Below are 12,643 nucleotides of genomic sequence, written 5' to 3' on the forward strand. Positions count from 1 at the left end.
ATTTGACACGGTAGTTATACCGGCCACTGTCTTATCCTAGATAATCCACAATTTCGCCTTGTTTTCGTGCTTTGCGAACAAATCGTCTGTCTCCCTGGCGAGCTTTTTTCTTCATTTTCTCGTCTTGATCTTCTTTCTCCTCAAGACTTAATTTGTTGATTGGGATTTCATCTATGCCTCCCCATCCATCAGGTACAATAGTTTCGTTTTTAAAAGCCTAGGGTGGAGGTGCGTACTTAACACGGAAGTTGTATTTTCCACTGTCTTGACCAAGGAGGTCTACAGTATCACCTTGCTCAAGTGATGTTTGGGTAAATCGCCTTTCACCCCGCTAAATCCTTTCTTTTTGCTCTTCAAATTGATCCACTTCATTACTGGATGGAGTCTCATTTTGTCTGCTAAGCTCATCGTCCATGACACCCCAACCATCGAGCACAATCACTTCACTTTTAAAAGCCCACGGTGGTGGAGTATACTTTACTTGGAAGTTGTATTTGCCAGAATCTTCTCCCAAGTTGTCTATAATTTCCCCTTTTAAGAATGCTTCACGACGAAAGCGAGCATCTTCTTGTCGAGCAGTCTTTAATTTGGCCTCATATGCATCATCATTAGGCCTTGTTATTTCTCCCTCTGTAAGGACCATATTTACCACATTGTGTTCAGGAAGGGGGTTCTGATGCACATTTGGCTCTAGCTCTTGAAAACTTAGTATCTTTTTGTCTATGAGTTGTTGAACTTTGTATTTCAAGACTATACAATTGTCCACATCGTGTCCTCTTTCTCCCATGTGATATGTGCAAGTCTTTGACTCATCGTACCAGGGGAACCTTGCAGGATTATCTCTTGGCACTTCTTTGGCCACCAAATGCCTTTCTAACAGCATCGGTAGTAATTTCGACAGGGGCCGCGGCAACAGAATGAATTACCTTACGGGTCTTTTCTTTGGCTTAAACTGTTTTGGATTTCTCCAAGGGACGTTAAACTGTTTTGGGAATGAAGCCTGATTAACATTAGGGCTAGACACCATAGCCACGTTATGCACAGGTTCTTTATCCTTCTTCCCAAGATAGGTCTTCACGTTGTCATTTCTTGAGATTTCTCTTCTTTCAACGACCATTCAACTCTTTCACCATCCTTCATCAACATGGTGAACCTTTGAAGCTCATATCCTTGGCTTGCAAGGCATTCTTCAATTTTGACTAATCTTTTGGCCTTCTCTTCATCTTTAGATGTCTTTTTGACCCGAATGTCTTCTTTCAGATCCATTATTTCAGGTGCAGCTTTTGGATTTGAGACAGTAGGATAGGATCCCTTTGCATTTATAATGAAGGCCTTCATTTCTGCCATCATGGCAGCCATTTGCGTCATCTGGTTCTCCACTTCAGCTAGTCGAGTGCAAGTTTCTTCCTCGGCCATTTTAATTTGTAAACGGGTTTGGGCTCTTTTGCCTTCCATTGCTAGAAAACCTGCTTTCATGAAAACCATCGTGATATTAGAATTGGTGAAATGAATATGAAAACCCACATTGTTTTAATTGTATGGTTTCTTGTGATTTACAAGGATAAGAACTTTTACACAAGCCTTAGCCTTGCATAAAACTTCTCATCAATGTTTTTTCTCAAAGAATCATATTATTCAAAGAATTGTAATCCATGGTGATCCTTCTTTTTAATCATGTCTTTGAATTTATCCAAACGGATTTTGAAAAATGAGTATTTCATATAAAATCCAAGATTGCTTTACAAAATGATTTTAAACTCGAATGGGAATTCTAAGTCATCCAAGTCTATGCTTCTTGCTAACTAAAGTAGCTTCCACCCCATGGTAATCCTTCCATTCCTTGATTCGAGATTCCCATTCTTCAACATCGATCACGATTTCTTCGAGGATGTAAGGCTCAACTCCAAGCACGTGTGGGACAATGTATTCTGGGACATACTTTTTCTCGGGATCCGTTATAATGCTCAATGGAACATATGGCTCCACATCAATTGGTCGTTTACTTTCTATCCACTTGATGTATTCCTTGGATGCCATATAAATCTTCATGTCTCCTTCCAAGTTCTTTGGCCATTCCACTACTTGTGAGGGTGAATTATCCAAAGAAAGGATAATTTTGTGGACCTTGGCTTGAAGGTCTTTCTTTTCTTCTTCGGGCATGATTCCACTTGGGATATCAAAAGCAAACTCCTCAGGGTTCCATACCGGTGGGACTTGTTGAAGCATCCCAAATTGTCTGACAACTCTCAAAGGACAATAGGCGGCTCCCCCATTCAACCCGAGTAATGCTACCACTTTCCATTCTTGGCTTGTAATCCTTGCCTTGCTAATCTTTGGTGAATTGATCCGCCATTGGATTTGATTAGGAGTTAAGACTCTAATGAAATTGGCCTAATCTAAGAAAGATTGCTTGGGCAATTTATGTTGAATACGAAGGTATCGTTCTATGGGATTTATCGTTGGGCAAATCTCACGAATACTCATGGAATGGCACCATGGTCGAATATGTGAGATGAACCATAGAGATAGGAGGCCCGTAGAAGCTTGAAAGATTCCCTTTCCACGATTTTGATATGTGTTTAAGGAAATGATGGTTTGGGCAAGAAGCATGTTAGAGAAATCCCATTTGAGACATGCTTGCCTCGTGATTATTGCAACTAAAGGGTCGAATCCTGTTCTAGATATGGGGAATAAAACGAAGCCAAAAAAGGCTAGAATGAAAACTCGAGCCGAAGTGTTTCCCATTTCCCTAGGAAGCTTGGAAAAATTGGTTATTAGAAAGGATAATGGAAATCTACCAGTGTTTGACTTGATTAACTTTTCGATTTTGGAAGCTTTGAGGTTAAGGAATTCTGCGAGAATGCTTATGGGATTAAGTCCAACGGGTGGCTCTACGACCCTAGGCTTGCAATCAATTCCAATGGCGGCTTGATATTCTTCCAAAGTCAGTGTCAATTCATACTCTCCAAATTGGAAGGTGGCGGTGGAAATTTCCCAAAAATGTGCCAATGCTTGGATCAAACTGACTTAATGTTCCACATGGATCAAGTCTAGAAGGTATCCCAACCTATCTTGAACATAAACTTGGTTATCTTTTGTCATGTCCTTCCACCAAGCCATGAGCTCTTTTCGTGGAATGGGAACCACTTGGATGTCTAGTTTTCCCATCGAGCCTAATCATGCGAAAAAGTTCATTATTAATCACCATGGGTTACACATCAATTTTAAATGCCCCCATTTTAATTATGTCCTTTTATGGAAAAAATGGTGGTAAAGTACATTTGCATACTTATGACGTAATGTGTAATTTGCCCCAATTTTTATTATAATTGTGCCCAAGATTTTCCAAATTTCATATCCGGGTTATTCGGATTTTTCTCAATTCGACGTCCTAATGACCTGATTAGGCAAAACCAATGCCAAAATTGAATTACCCAGGTCTGATTAACCCTAGAAATGATAATCTCATATTTCAACAATTTCATTTTAGGCACGATTCCCAATTTGGGTTCAAAATTCTTAATTTTCAATCGAATTTTGGGGATTTTTTATTTTTATGTCAAATTGTGCAATTGGACTGACCATTATGCAATTAAAGGTCCCTGAATCAACTGTTGTGCAGACACTAAGACTTAAAAATGTCTAGAAAAAATTTAATTTCGTTTTTGATTCAATTCGGGTTTAATTTTGCACAATTTTGTGAAAAACATATACTCGATTGAGATTTTCTAAAATTGACAATGTATTTATGAAATTGGATTTAAAATAAAATTAATGACTATTTTTATGGAATTTTCTGATTTCATTTGCTATTTTTCTTGATTTTCTTGCTTATTTTGACTAAAAGAAATTAATAAAAAATGCAGAAAAATGCTAAAAAAATTATTTTTTGGTTTAGAAATATTTCTAGGCTTGGCCAAGATCCTTACATCTAATTTTGAAATTTTTGAAAATATGACAAAAATAAGCTAAAAATTAGGTGTCAATAGGGTGATAGCATATGCATCACGACAGTTGAAGCCACATGAGCTTAATTACCCGACTCATGATTTGGAATTAGCAGCGATTATTTTCGCTCTTAAGATTTGGAGACATTACCTGTGTGGGTGGAAATTTCAATTTTTTACGGATCACCAGAGTCTTAAGTATTTGTTTTCCCAAAAAGAGCTCAATTTGAGACAGTGCCGTTGGATGGAATTACTCAAGGATTATGATTGTGATATATTTTATCACCCCGAAAAGGCTAACCGGGTAGCGGATGCGTTGAGTCGGAATCAAGTATCGCACACATGATGGTCAAAGAATGGATCTTGTTGGAAGGAGTGCGAGATTCAGAGTTTAAGTTCGAAGTAAGTCAGGTTTCGAGTTTGCTTGCTACATTAAGGATTGAACCGGAAATCCAAAACAAGATCAAGGCTTTGCAATCTACGGACCAACAGATCCAGAAGGTTCTGGAAATGGATGCTACTAAGAGAAAATCGAACTTTCAAGTATCCGAGGACGGGATCTTAAAGTTCCGTGGACGGTTATGTGTGCCCAATGAGGAGCTTAAGGCGGAGATCTTGTCGGAAGCTCACCGAAGCAATTATAGCATTCATCGGCGTAGCACGAAGATGTATCAGAACTTGCGGCAACACTATTAGTGGAATGGTATGAAAGTGGATGTCGCTAAGCATGTAGCTAAGTGCTTGACCTGCCAACAAGTGAAGGCACAACACTGTAAGCCGGGTGGACTATTACGACCTTTGGAGATTCCCGAATGGAAGTAGGAACATATTACTATGGACTTTGTCATGGGATTGCCAAGGAGCCAAAGAGGCCATGATTCTATTTGGGTAATCGTTGACAGGTTGACAAAGTCGGCACATTTTCTGGCGGTGCAAAAGGACTTCGCATTGGAAAGGTATGCCGAGTTGTACATACGTCATATAGTTCGTCTACATGGGGTGCCAGTGACCATTACTTCAGACCGTGATCCCAAGTTACTGCCAATTTCTGGAAAAGTCTTCGGACGGAAATAGGAACGAAGTTGCAATTTAGTACGGGTTATCATCCACAGATGGATGGCTAGTCTAAGAGAACGATTCAGACTTTAGAGGATATGTTGCGGGCATGTGTTTTGGACTTTCAGGGCAAATGAGAAAAACAGTTGCACTTAGTGAAATTTGTCTATAACAATAGCTTTCAGCAGAGTATTGGGATTCCCTCATTCGAGGCTTTGTATGGGAGAGCGTGTAGGACACCAGTGTGCTGGGACGAAGTGGGAGAAAGAAGTATTATAGGCCCAAAGTTGGTTCAATAATCCGTTGAAGCGGTTAAGATCATTCGAGAAAGACTCAAGACTGCGCAAAGTCGCCAAAAGAGTTATGCTGACCGGAGACAGAGACCATTGGAATTTCAAGTGGGAGATCACGTCTTCCTTAAGGTATCGCCGATGAAGGGATTGTCCCGGTTTGGCAAGAAAGGAAAGTTGAGCCCGAGGTATGTAGGTCCCTTTGAAATTTTGGAAAGGATTGGGGATCTAGCTTACCGACTTGCATTGCCGCCAAATTTGTCCCAAGTGCATAATGTATTCCACGTGTCTATGCTGAGGAAGTATGAACCGGACCCGACCCACGTGTTGAATTATGAAGAGGTAGATATGGGCGACAGGGTGTCGTACGTGGAAAGACCAGTGCGGATTGAAGATAAAAAGGAACAAGTTCTGAGGAACAAGACTATTCCGCTAGTCAAGGTGATTTGGGAACACCATGGAACTGAAGGAGCTACTTAGGAAAGCGAGGAACTGATGCGACGTCAATACCCCCATTTGTTTGAGTAGTTGGATAAGGATTGTAAATTTTGAGGACGAAATTTCTTTAAGGGAGGAAGAGTTGTGACATTTCAAATTTCGACCCATTTGGGATTCATGAAATGAATGATTTCATTTACGCGCTTGTAGTTAAATCTCACCCGGAATTGATCACTCACGGGATACTGACCATTAGGGGAAGGCTAATTAGGGATTTAAGTTCGCGTGATCAAAGAACTTGACCATGAACCGACTATCGACCATAAGGATTGTCGAGGGGATATTTTGGGCCAATACAGGCCAATCTTAGGATGGTTATAGATCGATTCGTCAGTAACACAAAAATGGATCGCGGGTGATTCCACCTTGCCATGACGTGAATTTGCGAACGATCCTAAAACCTATTCTGAACGATCGCGTCCTTAGGAACTAGTGATTGATCCTCACAATTACATGACAACCGAGGTCGCCATGGTTCGAGTGAATTTACATGCGTAACTCCCAAAAGCCGCCCGTTAGTCTGAAATGCACTCAAGTCGCGTTAGTTCGATTTTAGCTATTTCTTGGAATCCGATCTTGGGTATTGAATTTCTCGAAGGTTCACAACTAATTAATTGGACGACATCACAATTTGCTTGGCCAACCTGGGAATTGATCAGATTTGTTGGAAAATTTGGAAATTGGACCGGGAGTGGAAAATTACCGTTTTGCCCTTGGAATTGTGTGAAGGCTATTGGTTATGTGGGAAGGGCTTAATGGTCTTTGTACAGCTCCCATTATGGCCGAATTTCATGGACTAAAATGCCCCTGATCGACTTGGCTCTTTTCCTTTTTCACCCTTGGATATTTTGAGGATGGAAGTGATCTTGACCATTGATTGTGGATGAGCTTGATTTGTAGCCCTTGGATCTTGTTCTAGAGAAGAGGGTAGGATGGTCATTTTTGCTTGGGGTAGTTAGCACCAGTTATTGGTGTCACACTTTTTCTTTCTTTCTTTTCTCTCTCTCCCTCATTCTCCTCTCTCCCTCACGCCAAAGCCACCACTAGCCCCATCTTTCTCTCCCCTTGGCCGAACCTTCCTTCTCCCTTGCACGCACAGTGCGATCAGCCACTGCCAGAGCCGCTCGTTGCCGTTCAGCCCCGCTGGAGCGGCCGTTCGTTGCTGCTGCTATCTGCCCCCCTTGCTGCCCCTTGTTCTTGCTTAATCTTGGCTTTTAGTGAGGTAAGTGGTCCTCTAAACCTTAATTAGGCTTATGGGTACTTGTAGACTTGTTTAGGGGTTAATTAGAGGTAAATTCGGAGCTATTTTGAGCTGAATGGTGAGCTGAGCATGTGGACTGATTTGAGGCTGATGCTTGGACGAATTTGAGAGGTTTTAGAGCCCACATTAGGGGCTGAGCATGGTTGGATTGAATGGTTAGGATAGTGGATTTATTTGGTGAAATTCGTAGCTTAAATGTAGCATTTTGTGGATGTACTTAGAAATGGTATTATGGCTAAGATGTGGGTTGGTTTATGATGATCTAGAGGTCAATTTAGGGGCTGAGCATTGTTAGTTTGAGAGTGGGAAATTCGTGGGCCTTTGCCATTGAAATTTTGGCTTGAATTGTGGCTTATGATGTGTTTGCTTGACAAGAGTGATGTGGCTGATTTGCTTGCTGTTTTTGGTGAGTGGAATTGAGAACTTGAGCATGATAGTATGTGTGATTGATGGGCTGAGTTGTGTTGGTTTCATTGTGACTAAGCTTGCTTAGTAAAAATGAATCAATTAGTGAGCATTGTGGCTGAATTGGTACTTGCTTTGAATGAATTAAATTGATTGGTAATTGTATACATCTGAGTGGCATTGAGAATGTGGGATGTGGTATATGAGAGTATTAATCCCTGATGAGTGTTTACGCGGGGAAAAGAGATTGAATCGAAAGATGGTATAAGTAGGATCGTATAATCCCCGAGGCGTGTTTATGCGGGGAATTGGATAAGTCCTGATGTGACATCCTGAATTCGACCCACTTTCGTGATCAATAAAATGGATATGTATTTCTCATCTCGTTGTAGTAAGTCTCGCCCGGAACTGATCATTCTCGGGATGCTGACCAATAGGGAATGGCTAACTAGGAAAACGGTACGTGGACCCAAGAACTCGACCGTGAATCGAGCTTCGATTTCGAGAAACGATGAGAGAATATTTTGGGCCAATGTGGGCCGATCCAAGGAGGGCGACGGATTTGGTTTTCCAACGACGTATGATCGGATCGCGGGTGATTCCGCACGACTGAGTGTACGCGTGGCAAACAATCCTAAACTTACTCTGAACGATCGCGACCTCCGGAACTAGCGATAAATCCTCGCATTATCTGGGAAATCGAGACCGTCACGACTCGAGTAGCCCTAGGTCGATACGCGTAACCCCTAAAAAGCCGCCCGTTAGTGAGAGACGCTAAAATCGCATTTGAGTGAAATTGGTCGTTCAATTGAATCCGGACTTGAGTGTTGAATTTCACGGACGTACGGGACTATTTTTGCAAGGACGACGTCGTACTAGTGTGGCCAATCATATTTGGGATCGGTATGATCGAAAAATGGAATTTTGGACCAGGAGTGGAAAATTACCATTTTGTCCTTGGACCCTAAGCATTAATTCCGAAAATTGGATGATAAAATGGACTTAATCAGCCCTATTAGTGCCGAAAATATTAGACAATAAGGCTCCCATCACCCTTGCTCATTCCCCAAATTGCCCTTAGATATTTTGTGTAAGATGAGATCATGGCCATTGGTTGTGGATAGATTTGATGGGTGTTTAAATTGTGGCCATTGGATTGGCTAGTTAGTGGGGAGGGTAGCTTGGACATTGTGGGTGGAGTTGGTCAACCACCCCACTCAAGCCTTTTGATCAAAACTCCCTCATTCTCTCTCTCTCTCCCCTCACTTCCTCATTTCCGGCCACTTTCTCCCTCTCATTCTCTCCATTTTTCTCTCCCCTTCTCCTCCCTTGGCCGCGTGAAGCCAGCCCTGCCGAAACACCACCACCGCGGCCACGCCGCTGCCGCTCAAGCGCCGCCGCCGTCCACGCGACTAGCCCGTCACCACCACCATCACCACTTGTCCGTCTCTCTCTCTCTTCCTCCCGTCGTCACCACCACCACCACCACCACGGGCCAGCCCCCACCTTGGCCGTGCACCGCCGTCCGAGGACCGCCGGCCGCCCGCCTCCGCACACCACCACTGCCACCCTCACCTTCCCCTTTCTCTCATTTTCGCCTCACCACCATCATCAGCATCCTCCCGTGCCGCCGTGATTAGCCGTCACCACCAGCCCGCCGATCACCGCCGTGAGAGCCGCTAGCGCTGCCGCTGGTTCCACCGTGAGCCAGTGATCGCCCAGCTCGTTTTTCCTCTTGATCGGTCCACCTTTGGAGCTTAAGACATTGTGAGTGGAAACCCTAAACCCTAATTAGGATTATGTACATTTCTAGATAAGTTTAGGGGTTAATTAGGGTGTTTTAGGGTTAATAGTTGGTTGGTGATTAGGCTTGTTAATGAGATGATTTTGGGGCCTAATGTGCTGATTTGGAAGTAATTTAGAGACCTATGGTGGACTGTTCATGGCTGGTTGGTATAGGTTTGATGTGGGCTTGATTGGACTTTGTGCGGCTAAATCATGGTTTAATTGTGAATTACGGTGTGTGCCTTGAATTGTCGATGTGCTGGCTAATTTGTACATGATTTGTGTTTAATTATGTGATGCCATGTTGAGTGCTTGGTGTGGCCGAGAAATGAGATGCATTGTGGGGCATTGATATGTGTAATTTCAATGACTAATGGCATGATATTGTGCACTAATTGGTGGGCCGTGGCTGAATTGGTCTAATTGATTAATTGGGCTTGTTGATATGTTAAATTGAATGATTATGGTGGATTCAATTGATGCCCGAGTGTTGGATGATATAGCCATGAATTGTGCACATTGAATGTTGGCATAACATGTGAATCATGCGAGTGTGCACAAATGGCATTGAGCATATGGTCACTTAAAAATGCCCTGAAGCGTCGTTTACGTGGGGTTCAGATAATAATTGATGGATATGTGCGCGTGATCACATAAATCCTGAGGCGTCGTTTACGCGGGGTATTGAACCCGTCCTGAGGTGTTTAACGTAGGACGATGCCCGGACTGCCGAAAGATGGCCAACCTGAGGCGTCGTTTACGCGGGTTGTGTCATGAGCCTGATGCGTTTAACGTGGGCCGGAGATTGATTGGAAAGTGATGGACCTGATGCGTTTTACGCGGGTCGGACCTGATGCGTTTAACGCGGGTCGGTGATTAATTGAGAAATTGGCACGTGTGCAAGTGTGCATCAATGAGTATGAGCATATGCATGCAATGTGTGTATGGCCAATTGATAATGTGTATGTGCCATGATTGATTTTCTCGGTGTTACTATTATGTGCCTATCCTGCAGGGTCATTGATAGATTTGATTTGGGCCCGAGGGCCTAAGTCGTTTGTATACTGGACTGCATGATTGGTTGATTGCTTGTCTGAAGGTGCATGTTAGCCTAGTTTAGGTTTAAGGGGCCTACTCGCTGAGATTCGTTCTCATTGTTGTTAAAACCTAACATTTCAGACCCCTAGCCTTGAGAATGGCAGGCGTACCGTCACGTTTTGGGATCCCGAACTATATAGACCGTTCGGTGACCGAGTACTCCGGTTGGAATGGGGAGGCGTATATTAGATATTATACTATTGTCTGGGTTGATGAGAGCGGGCCACAGCTCAAGGCCCATCCCTATCTTGGTTGGTGCTACCGGGACGAGACTGGCTTCTATGGACCCCTTAAGACTTTCGATATCTCGTTCGACGGGTTAAGCCAATGGGACCCACATCCTGCCAATGGGGAGATAGTGGGCCCCGATGCCGTATCCGAGGAGGATTCTGACCCTCGGCCGGTCATCTTCGAGTCCGACATGGATTCCGACCCTAAGGAGGAGGAGCCGGTGGAGTGGGAGTCCGATCCCGAGCTGAAACTGATGGAGTTGGAGTCAGAGCTGGAGGATGATCCCGAGGAGGAGCCATTGGAGGTCGAGTCCAAGCCAGAGTTTATGGATTCTGAGTCCGAGTCGTCCGATGATTCATCCGAGTCTTCGGGATCTGACCTGGACTGGTTGCCCTAGGGTTTAGCCTTGAACATAGATAGGGTTAGGGCCGACACTTTTTGAAGGGAGCCCTTTTTAGGTATAGTACCTGACCGCCTGAGCCACATACCCCTTTTTGATGTTAGTAGCTTGCTCACCCGTTTTGGTTTATGTATATGTTTTTAATGGATATTGTAAATCCTCTTTATTAATGTAAACATGCACTTATGATGTTTGTTGCTTTCCTTGGTCATTTGATTATTATGTATGGGTGTATGATTGCTTCCGCATGTGTACTATTCTCTGATTTGGGTTTTGGGTCGATGACGAGTCCTGGGACGCCGCACAAATTCGACCGACGAAGGGGTTGTCGCGTGCCGTAGGGTTCGGGGCGTGACACCTGAGGCGTGTTACGTGGGACGAGCCTGAGGCGTGTTTACCCGGGCTAAGAAAGTGTGAATGAGCTGAGGCATGTTACGCGAGTCAAGTGAGAATGTTGAGCCTAAGGTGTGTTTACGCGGGTTAAGAAAGTCTAGAGATCCTGAGGCGTGTTTACGCAGGTTAAGAAAGTGTGAATGACCTGAGGCATGTTACGCGGGTCAAGTGAGAATGTTGAGCATGAGGCGTGTTTATGCGGGCTGAGAAAAAAAGTTGGACCTGAGGCGTGTTTGTGCGGGTTGCAACTAAGTTGGACATATGTGTTCGAAGGTTGAACGGTTATGAGGTAGAGAGTGTGAGACTGAATCATGTTCGGATTAGTGTTGATGCATGTGCATAATTTGGCCATATCATGAGATAGTGTGTGACTTGTGATGATTGTTTCTTATTGTGATCAGAATAACGTGTAGGGTTCTGCTTATGCCAAGAAGGTAAGGCATCTGTGTTTGTGAATGTGATAGCATGTTGAGTGTTGGTTGTTTGTGTGTTAAAACTTGTCTGGAGGTACGTGTTAGCCTAGGTGGGGTTTAGGGTTTCGCTTATTGAGAAGTGTCTCATGATTGTTAAACCAAACCATTTCAGACCCCTGGCCGGGACAATGAATATCCCTCCTCCACAACGTTTTGGGATCCCGATGCACACGGATCATACAGTTTTAGAGTACCCTATAGATGAGAACCTTACTTGGATTAAGCATACCAGTATAGTTTGGGTAGATGTGGGTGAACAGTTGTGGCAACCCCATGCCTATGTAGCATGGTGCTTCCGTGACGGGCTAGACAAGTTTGGGCCAGTGCGAGGTTTCGATGTCCCATTCGATGGAGTAGGTGATTGGGACCCGTCGGCTATACCTCCCCCCGAGGGCGAGTTGACCAGTACAAGCACCGGTCTTGCGGAGTCTGGGCACCAATTTGCACCTTTGGAGTCGGATCAGATAGAGGTAGCCTTCGAACTAATGGATCAGATAGAGGTAGCCTTCGAACTAATACCCGAGTAGCCTCATCAAGAGGAAGCACCGATAGAGTCGGACCCGGAGGAAGAGCCCATGGAACTGGAGTCGGAAGAAGACCCCGAAGAAGACCTGGAGGAAGATCCCGAAGAGGAGCACGAGGAGGAACCCCCGATAGAAATCTTGGCAGAATCAGAGTCTGAGGATGAACCGATTGAGATAGAGACAGATTCTGAGCCATCAGAGGAGTAGGCAGATGATGAGGAGACGGACCTTGACTCCAAAGGTTCTGACCCTAGTTGGACTCCCCTAGGTCTCGTAGGGGTT

This window comes from Syzygium oleosum, unplaced genomic scaffold (genome assembly GCF_021117445.2).
Source record: "Syzygium oleosum isolate NSW1041296 unplaced genomic scaffold, Sole_v2.1 Sole_v2.16, whole genome shotgun sequence".
NCBI classification, from domain to species: Eukaryota; Viridiplantae; Streptophyta; class Magnoliopsida; order Myrtales; family Myrtaceae; genus Syzygium; species Syzygium oleosum.